The following is a 16,678-nucleotide window of genomic DNA, read 5'->3' on the forward strand; positions in this document are numbered from 1 at the left end:
AAGGGGATCTGAGGAATGAAACTAGGAAAGAAGCTGAATTCCGTTCAGGGAGTTAGGATAGACTTGCTACCAGCCTGCTATACCTAATCTCCCCAGTAGAGACCCCATGGAAGGAGCTGTATTTTCAATTACCCAGGAGCTTAAAGGAAAGATTTCATCCCACTTGTCTGAATTCAGCTGTGTTTATATGTGGCACTGAGCGGTTTTCTTCAGACTGATCCAGGCAGTGCCATAGAATCGATGCACGGCCACCTGGTCGATCCGATTCAGTTGTTAAAACAAGGGAACTCATCGGACCACTTCCTAAAAATCAGATCCGATCCTCTGTGTGTATTTTGTGCCTATCCCCCAGGCAACTGGCATGAGAATCAGAAATCAATGCAAATAAGCTAAGCCAAAAGCCTCAGAGAGCTCCGGCCCACGCCAGGCCCACCCCTACAGATTAGGTACCACAGAACACCTCTACGCTCGGCCAGTTGTACACGTGATCCAAACAGCACCCCGCACACCCCTTGGGTTGGAAATGACAGGGGGCCCTGGCATCCTCACATCTCAAGGCAGGTGTCAGTCTTCGGTTTCACAGGCTTAAGGAGCAGTCAATCAAGAAAATGGAGGCAGGAAATAGTAGCAGAGGGAAAGGACTTATTACTGCCCTCCCAATGGATGCTGGATTTCGGGAGGGATCCCCCACACAGAGTGGGCCCCTTCATTTCTTTCTGGATGACCTCAGGGCGTCAAAGGAAAAGCTGTGTCTACCGTCACCACGTGCTGACCTCATGATCCAAGTCTTTCATCAGCAAGGGGCGGGGGGCGGTACTCACACCATTAGCAAAAGGAGTCTTAAACTTGATATTTAGTCTCTGATTCATGCTTTTCCAGAGACCTTGGCTGGGGGCCTAAGCGGATACCATGTCTCCATCAAAAATTCGCTCTTGGGCTTTCCTGGTGGCGCAGTGGTTGGGAGTCCGCCTGCCGATGCAGGGGACGCGGGTTCGTGCCCCGGTCCGGGAAGATCCCACATGCCGCGGAGCGGCTGGGCCCGTGAGCCATGGCCGCTGAGCCTGCGCGTCCAGAGCCTGTGCTCCGCAACGGGAGAGGCCACAACAGTCAGAGGCCCGCGTACAGCTTAAAAAAAAAAAAAAAACACTCTTGCTGGTGTCCTGTCTTTTGCAGGACTGTGGAAATTAACTAAGTGCATTTATCTATTTATATCATGGTTGTGGCCATATCAGTCCATTAGAATAAAATCACCACTACCAAAACAGGGACTGGGTAACAGCACTATTAGGATAAAAGGCCTCAAATGATAAAACAGTAATATGGATTATAATGTGGACATTAAAACCGAAAATAGCATACACTCATGAGATTCTGTATATGGAGTAGATTGTTGTGTGACCAAAGGCAGAAGCTCTGGCCAGCCCAGGGCCCAGGTCCATGATGTGCAGGAGCCATTCACCCTGTCTTCTGGCGGATTTACTGGCCTAGTGTGAGTAAATCCCCAGGCCAGGAAGGGTAACAAAGTAAGAGGAGAATCGTGATTTTGGGTACATATACTTACGTTTAAGTTAAGAAGGTAAATATGGCAACGTGGAAGATATTGGGCCAAATGCACACCTAATAGTCAGTGGCCTGAGCCCATTGCCATGTGAGTTATTCATGTGCTAGACCAGGGTCAATTTACACCAAACTTACCTCTTAAATATCTTCTTTCTTTGATGGTTTGCAAGGACAAAATTGAAGATAATTAAAATAAATTTACATTAAAACCAAGTAACATTTGTTGTGTTTAGAAATATTCTTAGCTCTCATTTCTTCCTTGCTCAATCCTTTTTTACACACAGAGAGAGAGAGAGAGAGAGAGAGAAAGAAAGACAAAGAGAGAGAGAGAGAAAGCCCTACTCGTGCTTGCACACATTTTTGTTTAAATCAAGCCAATGGAGCCCAGTGGATCTCAGGTGTGTTTTCCCCCAGGTACTAAAGATACAAAGTAAACCGATATGCTTCAGGCAGTAGGACACAGTGGGAACCTGAATGTGTGGACTTTCTCCTGGAAATTCCTACCTCAAAGCTGACGAGCTCCTCTCGCACCACCTGAGCTAGTTCCTTTCTTCTTATTCCTCTAAGAGATATTCTTCTAAGTTTCATGCAATGGTTTTGATCTGAAAGACCCTGCCCACAGGCCTTGCCAGCCACTCAGAAACACCTCTTAACAAGAGAGGATGACATGTCTCCTTGCTCCTGGGTCCTTGCAAAGCAAGTTAACTGCAATGAGTCCAGTCATATTTTTTGAGGTCAGAATGTGCTGAGTCCGGAGACTGGCTGATGAGGAAACACTGGTCAGCAGAAAGCATTTTAGGGCCTATCCTTTCCTAGGAGAAAGTTCTGATGCCCTTGTCCCCGGGGTGGAGCTCTTGGGCTAAGAAGGAGAGCTTGCGCTGTGCTAAAAGCCAGCTTGGGGCTTCCCTGGTGGCGCAGTGGTTGAGAGTCCGCCTGCCGATGCAGGGGACACGGGTTTGTGCCCCAGTCCGGGAAGATCCCACATGCCGCAGAGCGGCTGGGCCCGTGAGCCATGGCCACTGAGCCTGCGCGTCCGGAGCCTGTGCTCTGCAACGGGAGAGGCCACAACAGTGAGAGGCCCACATACCGCAAGAAAAAAAAGAACAGCTTGGTTTAAAATCCTGATCCTGCCATCTGCCAGCCGGGTGACTTGGTGCAGGTCAGGAGACCTCTGCATGCCCCTTTAACAGCGTGGTGATGAATGCAAGCCCCTGTCTTGTAGGTCCATGATGTCATCCCTAGCAGGAGCAGAGGAAGCCTGGACAACAGAACTTTGCAAACCTTGAGGTCTGCAGCTCAGTGAGACGGTGAGAGCACTGGAGTCCTAAAGAGCCTTCACTGTGGGTCAGTAGAAGAACTGAAGAGTTTTGACCGAGGACATTTTAATGCTCCAGGACAACTCCACCTGTGATGATGGGAATGTCCCATATCTGTCCTCTCCTACATAGAAGCCAAGGGCCCCTAGCACCCAAATGTGGCTAGTGCAATTTGGGAACTGATTTTTAATTTGATTCGATGTTCACTTCTTGAAATTTAAATACTCACAGATGGCTACTGTCTGGGACGACACAGTTCTAGAACAGTGGTTCTCAACTCTGGCTGCGCATCTGAATCCTCCAGAAGCTTTGAAATGTCTTGAAGCCCTGACCTCATACCATTTCAATCCTAGCGTGAGAAGTAAGAGTTCCCTAGGTGATTGTAATGTGTAGCCAAGGTTGGGGCCCGCTGCTCAGGAACGGGCAGGGATTTTGTTGCATAGGTGCTTGTGTCAGTCATGGCTCTTGCCTTGCTAAACAGGAGAGTGATGGAGACCGGCTTGCTCTGGGATGTAGCCACTTGGATTTTTCTCTGTTGAGGACTTTGGTAAGTTTGCTCTTGGAACAAATTCTAGATGCCTCCAATTAGGGCAGGCTAATTGGTCTTGTTTTTTCATGGTCCTGGGCATGTGTCTCCCTTGGCTGATAGGATTGGAGAGCGTCCCTGGGTGGGGAGAGGGATGGTTTGGGGGAGGGGTGGGAGGAAGGGACATGGACCAAGCATGCTACAAGGATAATGAGAGGCTTCCTCTCCAAGTTCTGAATAACCCTCCCTCTTCCAGTTCCCCTTTACTTTCCCAAAGGGAAGTTTCATTTCATACCAGTGGTAGGAGGGCTTTAGTAGAAGGACACAGGGGGTTCCTACCTCCTTGTACAGAAAAGTATCATTGATAACTTGAAACCCAATTAGACCAGGAGGGAAAGGCTTTGTTGGGACTGAAGGAGCCAGAATCGGGTTTTAATGAAAAACACATTTTATTTCTAAAGTAACTGGTCTTATGTTCATTCCAGAGAAAGTCCTCAGGGCTCAGAGAAGAGGAATGTAATAAAATGATAACAAGGGCATCATGGCCCCTCACAAAAGCACCGTCCCTGTAAGTGGTTACTTCAAGGGCTTCTCCTGCTTCTTCCCCAGTCCTTGCTGGGGGTGACTGGTGGACCTTATTCTTAAATGAAGTCAATGCAGGTGAAGGCAGCCCCCTCAAAAGCTGGGAGGGAGTCTGCTGAGAGACAGACATCCTCTAGAAATGGAAACAGAGAGCAGAAGAGGTATAATCAGATGGTCTTCACAGCCCGCTGGACGGTGCCTGAGCCGGGAGACCTCCCTCCCCACCGCCAGCCCTCAGCCCAGTTCCAACATCTCACCACCCAACTGTGGAGAAGAGGCAAGGAAGGGTGAAACAAGCCTTCAAGGAAGGAGAAGCTCTCATCTGAAGACCTAGAAAGGCTCAGAAATTCCAGTTCTGGATTTCTTGTTAATGGACTCTTCTTAGACTTGACACAGCTTCACCCTGTTTTCGCCACATGAGCCACTTGGCTCTACTGGAGGGAAAGAATCCCTAAAGAGCACGGAAGTGTCAACAGCTGTTGATGGTTTCCCTTTCCATATTGACCCCGAGGCCCTTGGTACCATTACCCAGTAGTGCTCACAGCCTCCTTTCTGATGGAAGGGAATTCCCTCCACCCAGGACTCTGACCACTGCCTGTCTTCAGCACATACTAAGTAAAAGACCTGTTATAGGTAGTATCTCACTTAATTCTCAAAATTATCTCCATTTTGTTATCTATGTTTAACAGAAAGGATAAGTGGCTTATCCAAATCCCACGTCTGTTTTCTTTTTTTAACATCTTTATTGGAGTATAATTGCTTAGAATTTGAACCTGTGCTCCTAACCTCGGCACTGTTAGGTGAGGAATAGGCTGGAGCTCCCCCTCGTGGTCATCGAGCAGAACCAACAGTTCCTGCCTTAATTGGTTTCCTGCCTAATCGTCATTCCTCTTCCATTATTATGGATCTCTTCTTTCCAAACCCTGGCCATTAAAGCGATAGTCTTAAATCCCAAATTTCATCCTTCTTCCACCCTAGCCCATACTTCTATCTCTTTCCAGAGAGCCCTAAACTCTCGTCTGATATCTAACTTGAAACTATGCACCCTATCCCTTGGGACTCTGTATATTAAAAACAAACAACAAAAAAAAAACCTCACAGATCTCCCCCCCAAATTTTTTGTGCATCATTCCATTTCCTAGCATTAAGCAACCTCTGGCTTTTCTCTGAAGACTCCATTTATCTTGTAACCATCTCTAGCGTATCCTTCTCTCCTACCTTCTCCTGAACTGAACAGAAGGTGGGTTGGCAAGTCTGTGCTTCCCGCCACTGCCCCCAACCATCCTTTCGTGACCTTTATCCAACGACCTTGCCAAGTTGAGATTCACACACCAGAATCTGTAACACTTTCTTTCCTTAACCTGGCTCACAGGCTTCCTTTTCTTGCTCAAATCCGAGGGATTCCAACATGAAAACCGATCATCCTGCCAGCTCTACTCAGGCACAGTTCGAGTTCCACATCCTCGGGGAGCTCGCTCTCACCTCCGCGGAGCTGCTCAGCTGGGTGACAGTAAAGATCGCCGTGGGCAGCTTGGCATTAAGTTCTCTGAAGCTAATGGGACTAGGTTTGAATTCTGGGCCTGTCACTTGTGTGCCTCGGAGCAAATCTACAGCCATCTGTAGCTTTAATGTATTCATCTGTAAAACGGGCTAATAATAATACCTTACTGACCGCGGTGTTACGGAGGTTTAATGAGATAGTACACAGAAATTGCCTAGCATGTTATCTGACACTTTAACACCACAGTCAACGTTAGCTGGAATTATTATTATCATCATCACTGAGAATTCCTCCACTACTTAGATCTTGAACTCGTAACATTTTCCAAGACCATAAGCTCCTCCCTGCTTTTACCTTTCTGACCCCTTCATTTCATTAAAGCAACTCTTAATTCTCGTTGGGCTCTTGCCCATCATTCATTACTCATTGGGCTCCTATTACATTCTGGGTAGTACTTCTCACAACCACCCTCCCCTCTCAGGCCCCCAGCCCCTTCTCAGCCTCTTTCCCTCTCAGTGGATTGCCTTTCCTTTCACTCTCTTGAAGACAAGTCTCCCCTACCTGAGTTCCTTCAAGGTCTCGCCTCTATGCTCAGCACCTCTGCTTCTTCTGTGTTGTTTTATTCACCATCTCTTTCTTCATTCTTCTCACAGGCAGGGAGCTCTGCCCTTTTTCCTCATTCCAACGAGTCTCTCTACCTGTGCTCTTAACTCCATCCTTTCCTACCGTCTCTAAGCCTGTGATCCCACAAGTCTTCCCAGCGCAGTCGTCATGCTAGTCAGCCAGGCTTGATGAGAATTTCTCCTCTGTAGCTTCCAGAGATCTGCCCAATTCTGTCTCCTCCCTTAATTCCTCTCCCCCTCCTCTTTTAAAAGATTCATTTGGTATCTCCTCCTTTTCTTTTCACCTCATCCTTGTGAGCTATTCGTTAGGCTCTGCCTGTTGACTTTTACTTTCTGTGCTCTCCTCTCCCTCTAGGTGGTCTAATTCTCCTTGCATATCCATGTCGTTCACAGCCACGTCTAGCTCCAGGTTGAAGATCAGGTGCACATCTCCAGTTATCTGTTGGGCACAAACTTCATGTGTCCAGTTACCATCTGACCTGAGCATCATCTGTGTTGAGTCCTCATATCCCAAGCACCAGCTCACCTTCCTCCAACTCCCTTCTTTCTTCCATATTTCTACTCATGGTACCACTCTTCTCCCTTTTCCATAGACTCAAAACTTCAGAGTCAATGTCGAAATTTCTTTTTCCTATAATCACTACATCTAATCAGTTATCATTTTCCTTAGAGTCGCTACCCAGGATGTCTTTCATCTCTTTCTCCTTCTTTACACTTCCACTGCCTCTAATTTGATTCAGGGTCTCATCTTCTTGGACTGTCATAATACCTGCCTATGTCATCACTTCCAGATTCTTTTCCTTCCAACACATCCTATCTTTATACTATTGTTTGTACGTTACTTTCTAAAGTCAACTGTGTTCGTGACTCAATTCATTAATTCAATCATTCACTCAATCATTTGTTCATTTCTAAAATTGAGTTCTTTCTTTGCACAAAGCCTTACAGATAGATAAAATAAGACACAGTGTTTTTATAAAGAGTTAGTAGATAATAGCTAAAATGTACACATTTAAAATGTCAGTGGTCCAACATGGTAGAGTCACAGTTTCATGCAGATATGAGGCAGGAGGAAGGGTGGGCTGTTTCACACATGCCTTTGATGTCCAGCTCTTCCACCCAGTGGCTCTATCATCTTTTAGAGAGAGCTCTGGAGACCTCTCCCGGATCCTCTGTACTTGGTCAGCAGAAAAGGGAGCACATGAAACAGTGCAGGAGACGGCTCAGAGGCCAGGCTTGGAAGTGGTACACATCACTTCTATCCACATTTCTATCTGCATTTCACAGACAGAGCTGCGTGGGGCTGTGTAACGTAGTCTATTGATACTTGCTAAAAGAAAAAAAGAAGCAGAGATATAGGTGAGGCCGAGCAGCTCTGACACTGAGAGCATATACAGTTTTGTAAGGACAGTCAAATAAACTGACAATCGAAATATAATGCACCCATTACCCACTGACTTAAGAGCAGGTTTGAGCTTGAGTTTCAAGAAATTCCCAACTTTAGCCCCAAGAGAACTTGCCCAGTTTAACTTCCTTAGAAATCCCTTGTGTTCTAAATGCAACTGTTTGCTCCTAAAGCCCACATGGGCTTCTTTTCCCCTCTGGGTCTATGAATTTCCCTAAGATTTTTCTTCTGTGCCATCACACTTTCACCTGACAAAGTCCCACCATTCCTTCAAGACCCATTTCAAATGCAACCGTGAAGTCTTCCCTGACTTCCTTCCCCCTTCTAAAGCATTTGCACCTCTTTGTAAGGCACATTTTTCACTTTATCTTGTATTATAATAAGGCCTTAGCTCATTACCAGACCACGTGCTTGAGAGGAAGTGTAGGCTAAAGCCACGGCTGCTTTTTGTATGTCCTGAAACATGGAGCACGATGTCTTGAACAAAACTGGAATACAAGACATAAGCTTCGTTAAACTGAGTCCTTGTATTTCATTGACATTTCTTGTCTTTCCAATCCTACCTTGAACTCAGGAAGTCTCAGACATTCCTAACAGGGTGTCTTGTATATGACCTATGGAGGATGGTATAGGGATAGTGAGAGAGACTCAGGTTCTCGTCCTGACTCTACCACGCATTGGCTGTGGGATCACTGCACATATTTAAGCTTCAGCTTGATCGTTTATAGAGTTGATCTAAATGACTTCCATGTTACTTTCTGGTTCCAAGAACCAGTTCCATGCCTTGCCCACTACTCCAAGAACATCCCTAGGGCTCTAGGTTGGAAGCAAATAATTCACAGAGAGCCCAGTTAACAATTTAATTCAACAGAGAAAGATATGCTTAGTTAAGTTGAAGCATGAGATTATAAAAGATAGAGAAAGAACAAAGGAGAGAGATCTTGGATAATCTGGGAAGAGAGTTGCCCTCTGGCATGGTTAGCCCCTGTAGGGTGAGGAAGCTTGCAAAGCACAGGTTCCCAGTACTGGTGGGGAAGTGGAGGCACTGCCACCCCTGGTGTAGCCAGGAATTCATCAGTGTGTGTTTTTCATCATCATAATAATTGGGATTTGATGGATGGGGCCAAGGACAACAAGGCCTCCTGCAATGCACTGGACAACCCCACACATCAAAGAATTATCATGTTTCACACATAATTTTCAGATGCCCCACTGGACATATAGTTGGGTGAAAACCCTGTTTAGAATTATCTGAGCCTAAATCAGTAAACTTGGGAGTCTGTAGTCTATAAAACACTAGAACACATTTTTACCCTGTTTTAAAACTCACTGAAGTTTTCAGTAAAGCATCAATTCTGTAAATTGACAGAAAGCAGTACTTTATTGTATTTGGAACTTCACCAAAAGTTGTTCATCGTTTTAGAAAATACATCACTAACAGCAATGCCATTGCATTGTTTGAATCACAATAAAATGTTCCCATATCAGTCCACATTCATGGTCAGTACCTTCTGGTGATTACCTGTAGAAGAGCAGGTATCTGAGTATTACCTGCTGTGTTCTAGTCATGCTTGAGTATTACATATTCAGATGCTCTCCTTGGATTCCTCCTTTCCATTATTACAAGCAGGATGTCATATGATTTTTAAAGTTATGTCTATAGGTAGGTTATATTATTTATGAATTTCGCTTTAGAATAACAAGTGGAGTTTGTTTAAAATAATATAAAAAGGACATTAGATATAATTGGGTTGAGATCCACTGAGGTAAAGAATCAAGGGGTTCATGAGAAGCTGACCATAGAAGATTACATTTGTATTCATGTCAGGACAAAATTAGCCTTTGATTCTACTACATGGACTTGAAGAGTAGAGCTTATATGTAGTTCATCCATTTCTAATATCCTCGTATCTGTTGGAATAAAACCAAAAAACTCTTCTCCTAATAATTAAAATTTGCTTAATGTTCTATGTTTTACTGAACATTTGCATTTAGAATATTTCATTTGGTTCTCAAGACCACCCCATGAGGTAGATCCAGGTCATTGTTATTATTTGCTGAGGAAATTGACATAAAGAGAGATTACATGACTTGCTTTAGGTCACCTCTCTAGGTACGTGGATAATGCTGGATCCACTTACTCAATCACACTTTCTCGTCACGTAACTCGCTCTGGAAGGATGGCATTTTATTGGTGAATGCACAGACAAGCACGCTAATTCAAGCATGGATTCTGAACATCAATGGAGTTCATGTCTTCTAGACTTTCTGTGAGAATAAAATGAGGTAATACGTGTAAACATGTTAGGAACAGAGCTTGGCATAAGAAAGGTACTCAGTACTGATATGTTTCTCTCCAAACTATGGCCACAAGAAGGTACCCTGGTTATTCTCCTAGAGGCAGAAAAGACTGGGTCTATGCTCATGGAGACCTGGAAACATCTTGTGCACAACTGGGAAACTTAAGAGCAGGCTCACGTAGAGATCTTCCTGCTTTGTCGGTGGTCAGGACGTCTCAATGAGGCATCCTTCCCAGGCTAGGTTTTAAAATGTTTCCCCCTGCACCACCTTTGTTAAAGCCACTCACTCCTCAAAATGAACAGGTACAAGAGCTTGAGGAGAGCACAGTTAAGCACACATTTGGATCTGTAGCCGCTCCCTACTCTACAGCATCCATGGAAAGCTTGGCAAACAGGAAGACGTCCCACCCAGCCCTGGAAGTCTCAGGGGAGGCACCGAGGCTCCAGCACATGGCTCTGGATTTCCTCCCACCCTCATCTCCCAAGCATGGACCTAACCTGAATAAATAGAGGGGGAGGAAAACAGGAAGCAGTAAAACAGTTCAGTGGAAAGTAAACACACAGCAAAGGCACGGGCCTTCTCTCTGCCTGTTAGGCTCTGTGGGAGGCTGAGAAAAGCAGAATCTATGAGGAAAGGCCCCTCTTGTGGTTTTGGTCTGTCTCCCATTCTGCCCACTCTCTCCCCAGCCTGTGCGCGAACATACGCTCACATAACCCTGCTTCCCCACTCCCTGTCTTTCCCCTGGAATAGGCCGATCCCGTGGAGGGTGAGCAAGACCTCAATACATTTATTCTAAATTAAACTATGGGTAGAATGCTATTTATCAACACTTTTCTACATTGTTCATCTCCCTCTTTGTTAAGCTTTTTACCAATGCTGTTGAAAATGGAGTCAGTCAGTGATCCAATCATGCCCCGAAATGAATCACTGTCATACATGAAAAACTTTGGACCAGGGGTCTGGAGGTCTGGAGTGTTGTTCTAGCTCGGTCTCTGCCACCTGTGAAGTCAGATCATTCCTCTTAGCCTCGGTTTCCTTGTTTGTAAAATGACAGAGTGGGAATAGATGATATCTAAGGAGAGAAAGCAAGACACCCTGTATCCTAGTCTAAGGCCGCGGGCATGCAGAAGCCCTGCAGCTACTATCAGATGTGTGGACTTTAATGAAGTAGGCATGGTATTTACTTGTGGGAACATTCCTCTGTCCAAGAGATGGTCTGTGTCTGGGGCAGCCGATCGAGTGTCTCAGAGCTCCTAAAAGGTATCCATGTGAAACAAGCAAAGTTAACCTTTAATTATTTTGAAAGTATAGTTGTAGGGTCTTCTAACACTGATTTGAAAAGGACAATGAACCACTTTGGGGTGCTAGTGCGTGGTCCTACACATAACAAAACATATATTCTGTAACATACATCTTCTGTTGCTTCTCCAAATCTTAACCATTCGAGGAAAGATTGCTTTTAATGGAGGAGAGAACTAGATAACTTCATTCTCACACTTACTTCTTACACTGATCATGACAATTATCCCAACATTCCTTTGCCCATGAGATTTGTTGAACATGACCTATGGGCTAAAGTGATCTACAACCTCAAGAAACATCTTGAAACCTTAAACCATCTCTGCTCTGGCACAGGGGCAAGGAGCTGGGACTATGCGGCTGAATGCCTCCTAGAAGTTGACCAGATAGTCACAATCAAGGTCCCTGTGTCCTCACAGTGGGACAGTGACTCCTCATGCTTTGCCATGACTCTGGACCAGTGCATTTCCATTGTTCCACTCCTGACAGATGAAACTTGACTTTACATCAAAAAAGCTCTTTCCTATAACCCCTCTTGGGTACTAATAGATTTTTGGCCTGAGATTTACTGCATTATGGTTTCATGATGAAATTGGGGAAGGAGAGCTATGTTTTCAGAGGCTCTGTCGGTGCACAGCTGGTCCCCCCCAGACAATGAGGCTGCTGTGGAGTAGAAGAGAGCCTGCTGGGGCAGATCCCAGGCGGTTTGATTTAGGAGATGCACACATCTGCCAGGCACTGCAGAACTGTCGTGATGTGCCGGAGGAATCCAGGTTTCAGAGAGAGACTGAAGCACCGGACTTGCGGACTGGCTCCATAGGACCATGGCTGGGGTTCTCATTTCCCTCCCGGTTTCAGGGTATGAGTTCCTCAGTAACTTGATGGTGATTTCAGTGTAGTCCTACCCTGCCTGGTGTTTCCAAAGTTGATTTTGACTTCCTATCCTCTCATTGCATCTTTACCAACCTGCAGAGGTTCCGGGCTCAGGACCCCAGGGACCATGTTTCCTTTGAACTTTTTGCTCTTGGACTGAGGTCAAACGGACACCTTCGTGACCTTGGAAATGCAACTATTGCCAAGTCCCTGTATCGCTTTGAAGTGAGTCACGATGCCATCAACATACTATCAGGATAATCTTTGGAGCGTGGTATTATATTTGAAACAGAAGTGTATACTTACAAATTACTAACACTAGCACCCCAAAGAGGTTTGGGATGAGAGTAGCCATCATCCTGTCCCACTCCTCATGCATCCCCTGGTCAATTAAATTACTGGAATTCATATTATTGAAAATTGCATTTCTGAAAATTGCAAATTTTCTTTGCATATTGGTCTCCTCTCTAGAAAGCAACGTGAGCCAGGGATTATATCTTTTCATTTTTCTAAAAAAAAAAAAAATCGATGTTCAGAAAGAACCTGGCACATGGAATTTCTTTAACAAATATTTATCAATGAATGAATGAAATTTATGTATTCTGATTTGAGACATGACACCAAAGAAATATATAACCTTAGCCAAATCTCTTCATATCTATAAGCATCTAATTCTATGTCTCAAAAACAAAAGGACTTTTACTAAATGATTTTGGAAGTTGCTTTTCACTCCAATATTCTAAGATACTTTTTCTTATTTCAAGATATCTGGGGGTCGGTTTTGTACAAATTACTATATAAGGAAAACAATAAAGTTGAAGTTATGGGCTTGTCTCAAGAAATACCTACAATAAGTTAAGTCAATGGCGTTCCTAAGGCCCATTAAGAATTTTAACATCTTTCTCTGTGGTGGGTGATGCAAACTGCATTGTTCATTTATGCGTTAATAATTCAGTGCCTAGGGCTAAAATTAGAGAGAGGGAAATATGAATACTGGCAGTGATTTTCCCCTCTGTCAAATATTAAAAATGAGTGAATGTGGTTAGGATAGGTATAAATAGTCATTAAAGGGAAATACTAGATTCACATGTTACCATTTTTTTTTGCTTGCCTTTAAGAAAGATCAGAAAAGAAGAGATTTTGAGTCAATTATGAAGAAAGAAGAGGTGACAAATGAAACACCTCAGGAAGAGAAGAAACATAGGAAAGACAGAGGCTAGTTCTCTCAGCTATATCTCTAACCCACTGCAGTCACCACTTGAAAAGAATTTTGAGTAGAAGAAGTAAAAATGCTTTTATTGTACAAATCCTTTGTCTGAAGATAATAGAAGCCTACCTGTGGGAATTCCAATACCCTTCCGAATATTTTTTTGAAGAATCCAGAAGTTTCCAGGATTAAAAAGAAGTGCAGGGTAAGGCTTGATTTGTCCAGTCACTTTTTGCACCAAGTTCCTGCTCTGGAATGAATCACGGGCCGCTACTTTCTCTCTCTCTCTCTCTCTCTTTTTTTTTATCTTAATTGCAGTATAGTTGACATACCCTTTTGTGTTAGTTTCAGGTGTACAGCAAAGCGATTCAGTTATACATCTATATATGTTTTCTTTCAGATTATTCTCTATATTCTTTTTCAGTCCCCACCTCTGCTGTCCCTTCCCTACAGGACCTTTCCTCATGTATGGACACACCTTCCTTCTTGATTCATCAAACATCACTAAGCCAATGCGATTGTGTGTAATAGACTTGGTGATATTTGGGGTGTAATGGAGAGCTCTGCTGGATAGTACAGATGCACATGTAACGTGAAGCAATGTTTTCAGCCTTCTTGCCATTGAAAAGTTTTCAGAAATACCTTGGTCCTGCCAGTGGTTGGGATGGCTTTTACCATTGCTCTAGAACTGTCTCATTTCCTCTCCTGCTCTCCATCTCAGGATCTCCATTCTCTTCTGAGGCATCAAAGAGAATATCGTGGAAATCTTCTGGGTGGGATTTCCCTTAATCATTAGGCTTCTGTTACTTTTGCATAATCAGAAGAGTCCAGAGAGGCTGAGTGACCAGCATCCCCTCAATACTTTCTTTTCTAAATGGCATTTTCCTCTTGCTTAACATATGTATATATAACCCCTTATACTTGTCTTCATAATGCTGTCATTTTTTTGTCGTCCGAAGTGGCCTGAGTCATATTTTGTGACTACCCAAGCAGCTCTGAGCATACAAATATTCCCTTTGCCTCTCCAAATTTGACCGTATAGCAGTGTCACCTGAGGAGCGTTTTCTTTTCTTTTCTTTTCTTTTTGTCATAAAATATGGATATTTTATTCCAGCTCTGGGAAATGAAAAACAAAGAGGAGGAGGGAACACATCCTTCCACACACTATTCTAATTTAGCTGACATTAATTCAGAAAAGCTAAAGCAAATATATATGTGCAAATGTATACATATTTATAGATACACATACATATTTTTTCAGATTTTAGTCTCATCTGTGTTCATATATTTATTTTTATTATTTTTATAAATACCCTTAAAAGTCACCAAATGCATCCTAATACTTCTACCTCTGTGTCTTCATCTATCATTTAATATTGTTTGGATTGTATTCAATTTGTGTTTTAATCACTTATATGATTTGTCTAACTGTACATTCAAAGATATAAGGGGAAAACCTGGTTTAAATTATACTCTATGCATCACAGTTACCCATTACGTGATTTTTTTCATCATTATTCGCAACTTCACACGTCTTGTAGTTCTCTATGCAGGCTACTTCAGCTTCTAGTGCCGTACATATCTACGTCTCTGGATGGAACTGCCCGTGATCCATGAGCTTGGGGTCAGGCATAAACTGTGTAGCACCTGAGGTGCATTCTGGTTTGGTCTTTGTTTCAGAGCTGAGTTCTGTTGGCAAGGCACAAAGGTTGTGAGTTGTTTTTGCAGGTATTTCTGTTTCATCAGCGCTTCCTAGCTTAGTTTTTTCTTTTGGTTCAGGAAATGACTCCTTTTTGTTGTTTTTTGTCCACAATGATTGAACTGCTTCATAAATTTGCTGGCTCATAGCACATGCCTTTTTCCCAGTTACCTTTGCAATCATTACTGATTGAACAGGGTAGAGAACAGTTGCTCCTAAAGTGGCCAGTCCCAGTGGATAAGCAATTCTCTCAAACCTAGAACCTTTTCTCGCTGAAATGAAGGCTGCCAATCCTGAAACTGTAATCACTCCAATTTTTGGAAGAAAGTCTCGAGGTGGATTCTTCAAATAGACATATGCATCTTTTCCAAATTGTACTGTATCCATTATCGATTTTTCACAAAGACATAAACACCCTTGCACCAGCCAATATAATGACCAGTTGTAGTGCGAATGGACGCAAAGCCCATCTGTAAATCACCGGGCTGTTCTTCAACATATTTAGACTGGAGAGGTGGCGCAGTATATATGGGTTGCTGCTTTGGTTTCACTAGCTGCTCCTTGGACTCCTCTTCTCCGGCCACATGCACACTTACAGATGCACATATCAGACCCGCTGGCATGGTTGTCTCCTTTCCCATCCTAACAGCCGCCATAGCTTTGGCCCTCTCCGGCCAGGTATTCGTACGGAGAGTGTCTTGAGGAGCATTTTAAAAATGCATTATTTTGGGTACCATTTTAAACCTAATAAGAAGGATTTGGGGAGGGGGGTTGATTGAGTTCAGAGCCCATGAGTCTGAAATTTTCAAACTCTTCACACATTATGCTTGGGTAGCTGGTCTCAGGACCGGCCATTCAGAGCTGCTCCCAGAAAGCACGAAGGTCCGCTGTGGTCAGTCCAGTTTCCTCTGTTCTTTCACTCTTTCCCTTCCCCCATATGTATCCTGCCTCCTCTCTCCCTTCTGCTTTTTTCTCTCTTTCCCTTTTCATCCATCAGATATGAAGTTCCCAATATGTGCCTGGTACGTGGCCTCATACCCTCACTGCTCTGCCCTGTTGTGTTAGAGTCACCCCACTTTTCAGTCTTCCTTTGCCTCTACCCAGTCCCAAACACCCCAAGTTCTGAGAAAGCAGCCTCACCTTCAGAAGCATCTGTCACATAAGTCATCATCCCCCATCTCATATCCAGATATTCCAGGAGCATTTGAGCCATCTTTCCATAGTGGCTATGATATTGCTTTGGAAATAATAAGACGTGAGTCCTGTGTCTCATTTGATGGTGACCATTATCATTTGCACTGGATCTGCTCTTCAGTTCTATCTTCTTTAAAATCATTTATAGCTGAAAATGTCTTACTGGCCCAATGAGGCTGACTGCACCATTTATAATAATTTCTAGATAAGAGACAATGAGGAAGATCCATCTCATAGGAAACCAGCTGAGCACCTCCCTGGACAGTCCCAGGCCCAGGAGAAGGATACTCTGCTCAATTTCTCTCTCACTTTCTTTTTTTAAATTTTAATGCAACGAAAGCCAGGCCATTTAGGAATTATTCTAATCCCAGTTTCAAGTCCCATCCTTTTCTCCAGTCATGCACGTATTTAGATTTTTATTCCTTCATTAACACGGGGAAGATGCAGACCATTATGACAGTTAGCAGACATAATTTTAGACAAATACAACTTATTATCAAATCAGCCTGCAATAAGTATTTGATGAACAGGGCTCTTCAATATAACTTCCAACACTAATTTAATGAGAAGTATCAAATGAATTTTTTTTATT

At 43.7% G+C, this 16,678-nt stretch overlaps 1 pseudogene; it reads right to left on the reverse strand.

The window, feature by feature from the left end:
• Positions 1-14,752: 14,752 nt before the first annotated feature.
• LOC112413105 (MICOS complex subunit MIC27 pseudogene) lies at positions 14,753-15,548 on the reverse strand (annotated as a pseudogene).
• Positions 15,549-16,678: the final 1,130 nt, after the last annotated feature.

This window comes from Neophocaena asiaeorientalis, unplaced genomic scaffold, assembly GCF_003031525.2.
Source record: "Neophocaena asiaeorientalis asiaeorientalis breed wild unplaced genomic scaffold, Neophocaena_asiaeorientalis_V1.1 scaffold14, whole genome shotgun sequence".
NCBI lineage: Eukaryota > Metazoa > Chordata > Mammalia > Artiodactyla > Phocoenidae > Neophocaena > Neophocaena asiaeorientalis.